Source organism: Eleginops maclovinus, chromosome 1 (genome assembly GCF_036324505.1).
Source record: "Eleginops maclovinus isolate JMC-PN-2008 ecotype Puerto Natales chromosome 1, JC_Emac_rtc_rv5, whole genome shotgun sequence".
In the NCBI taxonomy this organism is placed as follows: Eukaryota; Metazoa; Chordata; class Actinopteri; order Perciformes; family Eleginopidae; genus Eleginops; species Eleginops maclovinus.
In genome coordinates this window covers 313717-322706 of record NC_086349.1, presented here as the reverse complement: position 1 = coordinate 322706, position 8990 = coordinate 313717, and positions in this window count along the sequence as shown.

The following is an 8990-nucleotide window of genomic DNA, read 5'->3' as shown; positions in this document are numbered from 1 at the left end:
CTTAAAATAGTAGTCCTCTACCAGTGGGGAAGGTGAGGGAGGGACTTTGGCAATAAATCTCTGTTGTAAGCCTAACACTATGTAAGACAGACAGATAGCACCTGCCAATGTGCAGCAGCTGTAGAGTGAGCTCTGAGGTCAAGCCTCTCATTATAGACCTAGTCTCTATAGTTGGAAAGTAATGATATTACATATCTTTTTTCAAACTGACAAAGATGACAAGAAGTAGTAGCTTTAAAGATACAACAGATATAACACACTGGCTTAATAACCTCTACTGTACTGTGGTACTGTAACGGAGCTCTTCAGCAAGGCAGTGAAAACCTAACAGCTTGTGGTGCTGGAACCTGGGCAGCATGGGGTGCGCTCCGGCACCTCAACATCTGGCGCCTGTTTAAACAGCTATCCTTTGTTTCCACTTTTTCTTGTCTTTTCTCAATTTTTTTCTGCACTAATCCTACTTTTTATTGTACTTAGTTTTAACAATACGGACTCCAAAACGGACTCCAATATGCCCACTTAATTCTTAATTATTTTTTGTTCTAACAGTTTGTTTTAAAACCGTTACTTACCTACCTATATCATTTTAATTGTTTCATCCTTGTGTGAATCTGTAGTGTTTTTCTTTCTTAATCTGTTGCTGCATAAACTCCTGAATTTCCCCACGGGGATTAATAAAGGTACATCTTATCTTATCTTATGTATACGGTTCTTTTTCATATGGGTGTTGAGAGATGTATCCAAAGATTAAGTCTCTTAATTTTGCCCTCAAAGTGCAGCAGATTGATGCATTTAACTTCAAAATTGAAAAAAATATCTTCTCGGGGTAGCATGCACCCAAACCCCCCTAGAGGATGTTAGGTCCACCCCCACTTAAAACATGTTCAGATGGATAGGATACTAAATACATTTGCACACTTTTTATATAGTGACCTATGTCCATATGTTTCTGTTTTGGTGGTCTTGCCACAACCTTGCACGTGCATGCATGATCAAGTCATAGGTGAGCTCTGGTACTACACCCCTGCCCAGAAGTACTTGTACTGTGCTGTATCATATTAAGTCCAATGGCTTTATTGTATGATCAGTATGATTGATGATCAGATCGCAACTGACAGTACTATCTGGCCAATATTTATCCCACGAACACTGGGGCAGACTCTGAAGCAATCAAAAGAGCGCACTTTCAAAAAAGGTTTCCAAGTGCTTGGTTTTGGGCCAGCACGACCAGCTCCTGCCAGCAGTTTTTGACAGTAATTAAAGCAATGGCTCATGATGTTGCAGAAAATCACTGATCTAAACCCAGATTTAACCATCAGCAATATGCTTGCAGCTGAGCTTAAAACCTGCTCAGATGTTCACTCTTTTTCCAATAGTGCAAAAAAAAGGAAGAAGATATTGAGCAATCAGTCTTGCTAACATTAATTAACAGGCCTTTTTGTCTCAGATGTGAGTAAAATTAATTATTTCTTTTTTTGTGGCAAGGCACTGGCCTTGGTGGAGGCCTTAAGCTTCTCTGTGGATTTTGATGCATATTCCATTTGAAGGCTTCTCTGCTCAATTGTGTCAGCTATTTTTGATCACTCCAATACTCTGGTTTGGCTTCAAATCTTCTGCTCAGTCTCAAGTAGGTAACCTGGACAGTGGCATCATGTAGGTCGGGCTCCGTCTTACAATTTTCCTTGTCTTTAGTTTCTGTCTGAGCCTGTACTGACTCCAATTCCTTATCTCCTGTGGACCTGTCCTGCATTTGCCTGCTTTAAAAGCAGCTTTAAAATGATCTTCTCTTTTGTACCTAATTCTTTTCCCAATAAATGTTAGTCTTTATACACTGCCAAACAGAATGACATTTTTTTCCCTAGTTTCTGTGCTTTTTGTGCATATATCATGCATGTTTAAGGTGTTAATACTGGTGCTGCCTTATAAATGCCGTCGATGAATAGACAACGTAGTCGTAGTCATGCCTTGTCATCTATCTACCAGCTGAGCCAAAGTCCACATGGTGAATTCAACCAAAAACACAGAAAGTGTTCACAATTAATAATACATTGAATTCTTTGCTAATTTGTTTCTGCATTTCTATTTCTCATCAGTCGTCAGTCTTCCATTTGTAGATTGCTTAAGTGTAACCTCCTGGATAAACCGAAGTTACATAATTATTGTGTTTGTTTATTTGGAATTATGTATTTATTTTATTTAAAATGAAACATTCACAAAGAAATTAGTAATTAAAAAAAAACATAAAACAAAAGAAATATAAAACAAAAAAGGGATTACAATTTGCCTCATCCCCCCTCTATTTCAGCCCTGTTACAAAAGTGCTCATTTTGTGACTGTAGCTTTAAATGAACTAGCTGCTGTTGGCCGCGCCCCTTTGGAGCATCCCCATGGTACCTGTGGAGAAGGGTGTCTCAGCTAAACGCTGCCGTGATTAAACGCCATATTATGTTCCAAACCACATCCAGCATTATTTCTGAAACAGTATGGAGCTCAAACGTTTCTCTCTCGCGGGTTAAATTTACCACAAGGACAGGACCTTTATATTACACACAGTCTCTCCAGTACAGCGTTAGCGATGCCTGCTAATGTAAACAAAGACCATATTACTTCCAAAACACGTGCCACATTGTTTCTGATACAGCACATAGCTTGACATGTTCTTTCTTCAGTGTTTACCACTAGAACAGTGACATTATGTATACAGTGGGGCAAAAAAGTATTTAGTCAGCCACCAATTGTGCAAGTTCTCCCATTTAAAAAGATGAGAGAGGCCTGTAATTTCTATCATAGGTATACCTCAACTATGAGAGACAGAATGAGAAAAAAAAATCCAGGAAATCACATTGTAGGATTTTTAATGAATTAATTGGTAAATTCCTCGGTAAAATAAGTATTTGGTCACCTACAAACAAGCAAGATTTCTGGCTCTCACAGACCTGTAACTTCTTCTTTAAGAGGCTCCTCTGTCCTCCACTCGTTACCTGTATTAATGGCACCTTTTTGAACTTGTTATCAGTATAAAAGACACCTGTCCACAACCTCAAACAGTCATACTCCAAACTCCACTATGGCCAAGACCAAAGAGCTGTCAAAGGAGACCAGAGACAAAATTGTAGACTTGCACCAGGCTGGGAAAACTGAATCTGCAATAGGTAAGCAGCTTGGTGTGAAGAAATCAACTGTGGGAGCAATTATTAGAAAATGGAAGACATACAAGACCACTGCTAATCTCCCTTGATCTGGGGCTCCACGCAAGATCTCACCCCGTGGGGTCAAAATTATCACAAGAACGGTGAGCAAAAATCCCAGAACCACACGGGGGGACCTAGTGAATGACCTGCAGAGAGCTGGGACCAAAGTAACAGAGGCTACCATCAGTAACACACTACGCCGCCAGGGACTTAAATCCTGCAGTTCCAGACGTGTCCCCCTGCTTAAGCCAGTACATGTCCAGGCCCGTCTGAAGTTTGCTAGAGGGCATTTGGATGATCCGGAAGAGGATTGGGAGAATGTCATATGGTCAGATGAAACCAAAATAGAACTTTTTGGTAAAAACTCAACTCGTCGTGTTTGGAGGAGAAAGAATGCAGAGTTGCATCCAAAGAACACCATACCTACTGTGAAGCATGGGGGTGGAAACATCATGCTTTGGGGCTGTTTTTCTGCAAAGGGACCAGGACGACTGATCCGTGTAAAGGAAAGAATGAATGGGGCCATGTATCGTGAGATTTTGAGTGAAAACCTCCTTCCATCAGCAAGGGCACTGAAGATGAAGCGTGGCTGGGTCTTTCAGCATGACAATGATCCCAAACACACCGCCAGGGCAACGAAGGAGTGGCTTCGTAAGAAGCATTTCAAGGTCCTGGAGTGGCCTAGCCAGTCTCCAGATCTCAACCCCATAGAAAATCTTTGGAGGGAGTTGAAAGTCTGTGTTGCCCAGCGACAGCCCCAAAACATCACTGCTTTAGAGGAGATCTGCATGGAGGAATGGGCCAAAATACCAGCAACAGTGTGTGAAAACCTTGTGAAGACTTACAGAAAACGTTTGACCTCTGTCATTGCCAACAAAGGGTATATAACAAAGTATTGAGATGAACTTTTGTTATTGACCAAATACTTATTTTCCACAATAATTTGAAAATAAATTATTTAAAAATCCTACAATGTGATTTTCTGGATTTTCTTTTCTCAAGTTGTCTCTCATAGTTGAGGTATACCTATGATAAAAATTACAGGCCTCTCTCATCTTTTTAAATGGGAGAACTTGCACAATTGGTGGCTGACTAAATACTTTTTTGCCCCACTGTATATAACAACTTTACTCTAAGTCCCTCCTGCAGACAGCCTGCTGAACACACCTACACAGAGCTGGGGAGGGGTTTCAGCTCGCGACTGTATATTGGGGACGGGATGTGTCAAGTTGGCGGGACGTTGCCAGGAGTTCAATGTAAAGCCAGCCCACATTTCCGCTATTACGTCATAGTGTCAGCAAATCAGGATCAGCTTGTTTTGTGGGTAAGGAGGAAAAGAGAGAGGGTTGTATTTTCTGACACTTTGTGAGTGTAACGACGGGGTGCTGTTACCCGACATACAAATAAATATAATCGTTAATTGCAACATTGGCACACAGTTAGATTATATTCAAAGGTGAAAGAAAACACACAAAATATTCATAAATGTATTGTAATGTTCGACAAAGAGACGGAGGCAGGACTGAAGTGTTGGATTATTTGAATCAACCTGTTGTCACCAACAGACGATTTCTCAACTCCAGGACACGGGTTTCAATGACCAACTTCATTACCCCAAAACACACACACAGAGGGTCAATGTCACAAACTACAGCCATCCCCCCCTGGTCAGCCAATCACAGCCCCGCACACCACCAACCTTACTGTGCAGCTCTCTGATTGGCTGAGAGACAGAGGACGGCTGACTGACCCACACAGCAATCTGCAACCAGATCGCTACACTACCCCACCCCACCACAAAGTTTCTCGCCCAGAAGGAACAATTAAAACTGACAACTAAACACAACATCAAAGCAGAAATAAATGCCTCAAACAGCTTCTTTTTTATTTATTTTTTAACATAAACAAATGTTAGACTAGGAAAATCTGGGTGGACTACCATCACTTCCAGTGAGACCAGGGCACATTTTCTCCCTCTATAGAAATCGAGGTGTCTCACTACTACTATTAACTTCTCACCTAACACACAAAGTCTCTGAACTGACTTGACAGGGGGGCTGGGGTCAAAGGGACAGGGGGCACCGGATCGGATACGGGCGGGTCAATGGGGAAGAAAATGGGAAAGGACTCAGTCACTGATGGTTGACCGCTGCTCTGGCGTCCTGGGGACCTGGGTGGAGGTGTCGAGGAGGGGACTGTAGACAAAGGCCCCGGGGTCCCTCGTGTATGTGAGGAAGCAACTCCTCTGTAAGGGGCCAACCTGTCTCTGTGGAGCACAACTTTTCTCCCCTTGGGTGGCAGCTGCACCCTGTAAACAACTTCCCCTACCCTCTCCAGTACTCTGCAGGGACCCATCCACTGGCTTTCAAGCTTTGGGCACCGGCTGTTTTTCCGTTGGGGGCTCTAAACCCAGACCAGCTCCCCAGCCTTGAAGTGCTGCCCTTTGTCCTGGTGTCGTAGTTCCGTTTCTGTCTCACGCCAGCACTTACGGTAGCTTCTGGCCTCGTGTAAAAGCGTGAGCTGAATCGAGGCGGTCCTGAAGTCTCCTGGCATACTCAGGCCCAGGGGGAGTGTCCAGGGAATCCGGCGGCTGACCAAACGCCAGAACAGCAGGGGTGTGGAGCTCCCTCCCTAGCATGAGGAGGGCAGGTGAACAGGTCGTGGACTCTTGAACTGCAGAGCGACATGCCATGAGCACCAGGGGCAGATGATCGTCCCAGTCACGCTGGTGCTGAGATGTGAGGATGGCCAGCTGCTGGACCATGGTGCGATGAAATCTCTCCACTAATCCATCGCTCTGAGGCCGCAAGGGGGAGGTACGAGTTTTGTGCATGTCCAGTTGTGTGCACATGGAGGCAAACACCGAGGACTCAAAGTTCCTCCCCTGGTCACTATGCAGGGTCTCCGGCACTCCAAACCGGCTGAACATGCCCCCAACCAGGGTATCTGCGACTGTTTCTGCCTCCTGATCAGGGAGGGCATACGCCTCTGGCCATTTATTGAAATAGCCTATGGCGGTGGGGACGTAGCGGTTACCCCTGTTTGACCGAGGAAGCGGCCCTGCCACATCAACTGCTACTCTCTACATCGAGACCCCAACGGGAAACTGTTGAAGTGGCGCATGGGAACGACCAGGGGGGCCCTTACGAGCCATACAGGGGTCACAGCGGCAACAATAGTCTTCAACATCCCTCCTGCACTGCCCCCAGTAGCAACTCTGGCGAAGGCGGCGAAGAGTCTTTGTGATGCAAAAGTCTCCAGAACCTGCCGTTCCATGCATCGCTTTGAGCACAGCCTCTTGCAGACCCTTTGGGACCACTACCTACCACCTCTTCTCCCCCGTTGCTGGATCCTTCCATGCACGCTGCAGTACGCCCTGGGACGGACGCAGAGTCTCAAACTGAGGCCACAGCCCCTTGGTTGCTTTGGAGAACACTGCCACTTCCTCCCACGGTGGTCGTTGCTGCGCCTCCACCCACTGCAGTGCAGGCAGTAGGTCTGTGTCCAGCTCTTGCTGTTGCTTCCACTCTGCCAACTCCACTGTTTGGAGCTCCTGGCAAATTAACTCTTCCACTTGTCGAGCTGCAGCACAGACGGTGTCCTCCTCCAGCAGCTCTTTTTCACGGGCCTCCCTCCGCTCACAGTAGCGACATCCGTCAACGGCACACAGGCGAAGGGAGAGAGCGTCTGCATTGGTGTGATGCACCCCAGCCCTGTACTCCATCTTGAAGTTGAACGCTTGGAGCTCTTCTAACCACCTGGCGACCTGGCTTTCTGGCTCCTTAAATGTCATGAGCCACTGCAGTGCCGAGTGGTCAGTCCTCACGATGAAAGGCTGGCCACATAGGTAGTATTTGAAGTGTCTGATTGACAGCACCACTGCCAAGAGTTCCCTGCGGGTGACGCAGTATCTTCGCTCCGCTTTGTTGAATGCCCGGCTGAAGTATGCCACCACCCTCTCCCCCTTTGGTGTGGTCTGGGAAAGCATTCCTACACCCACTCAGCTCGCGTCCGTGTCCAGGGTGAATGGCAGGGTGGGGTCAGCTGGAGCGACAACTGGGGTCTCACTCAAAGCGCGCCGAAGGCTGTCAAACGCTTCTTGACATTGTTCAGTCCAAACAAAGTCACTGTCCTTCTGTAGCAGCTGGAACAAGGGTGCAGCAGTGCAAGCAAAACCCCATACAACCTCCTATAGTACGAGGCCAGGCCCAAGAAACTCTTCAGCTGCTTCTGGTTCAGTGGATTGGGCCAGTCCGCGACCGCCTGCACCTTCTCTTGCAGGGTGCCGATGCCTTCGCCCCCCACTTTGTGCCCCAGGAAAGTGACCTCTCTCTGCATGAAATGGAACTTCTCTGGGTGTAGCTTCAAGCCAGCGGCTCTGATCCTTTCCACTACCACTCGTAGAGATCCCAGGGCCGCCTCAAACGTGCTGCCATGCACCGGGATGTCATCTAGGTAGACCAAACATCGCTGACGGGGAATACCAGTCAGCACCCTGTCCAGCAACCGCACAAAGATGGCAGGGGCATTACAAAGGCCAAAGCTGAGGACCTTGAACTGCCACAACCCCCGCCCGGTGCAGACAGCTGTTTTTGGCCTGGCTTCAGGGGCAAGAGGGACCTGATAATACCCACTGCGGGGGTCCAAGGACAAGAACCAAGATGACCCCGAGACCAGGTCCAGGGACTCGTCAATGTGGGGGAGGGGGTATGAATCTTTCTTGGTGAACCCGTTCACCGGCCTGTAGTCTGAACACAGAGAGCCATCGGTCTTCCTTGGGACCATGACTACAGCTGCGGCCCACGGGCTGTCGGAGGGCTCGATGATTTCTACCTTCAGCATGCTCTACACCGCATCGTCACAAGCCTGCTGACGGGCCAGGTGGAGGTGGCGAGGACGACACTTGATGGGGTGTGTGTCTCCTGTATCGATTTCGTGTTCGACTACATGAGTTCGGCCAACCTCCTCCTAACTCATGGCGAAACTGCCGTGGAACTCTAACAGCAGCTGACGCAATTTCTCCTGCTGCTCTGGATTAAGGCCGCCACAGTTCTTCCTCCACATCTCCAATACTGCAGACTGAGCCTCATCCACCCCGGTCCAGGGAAACCGTTGAAGGGTGGGGGAAAGCAGGGATAGGAAGAGCTTGGACTGGGTCGGGGAGAGCTTGGGCTGGGTCGGGGAGAGCTGGGGCAGGGTCGAAGAGAGCTGGGGCGGTGTGGCACAGACTGGGGGTGACAGGTGAGGAGTCGCCCTGAGTGGCCGTCAACAGGGATAAGGGCAAGGGAGGGGGATTGATTAAAGCAGTTTCTAGGGTACTCACTTGGTGTGTTGGGGGCCTCCCAGTAGGCTCAGCGGGGTTGTTGATGCGGGTCATAGTGATCACAGGCCCTCCGTGGAAACTCACTGTGCCTGCCTGTAGATCCAGGTTGCAGCCTGTTGCCTTCAAAAAGTCCAAACCCAGAATACACGGGTCCTGCACTTCTGCTATCCACACTGGGTGACGCACTGTAATTCCCCCCACAGACAGTCAGCATGCCTTTGCCTTTCATAGGTGCCAGCTCTCCCGTGACTGTGCGCAGACGCACCCAGTTGGCTCCAACTGAGTTCCAATGGGCAACACATCTGCTCTCATCCAGGGTTACCGTCGAGCCTGTATCCACCAGTGCAGTGCAGGGCACCACTTCCACAGTGACAGGGACATAACAGGAATCCCCACCACCAGTGCTGCCAACCGCAACGACAGGCTCCAAGCATGTGCTGTCATCTGCTTTAGGACGGAATAGAGCCTGACTTCCC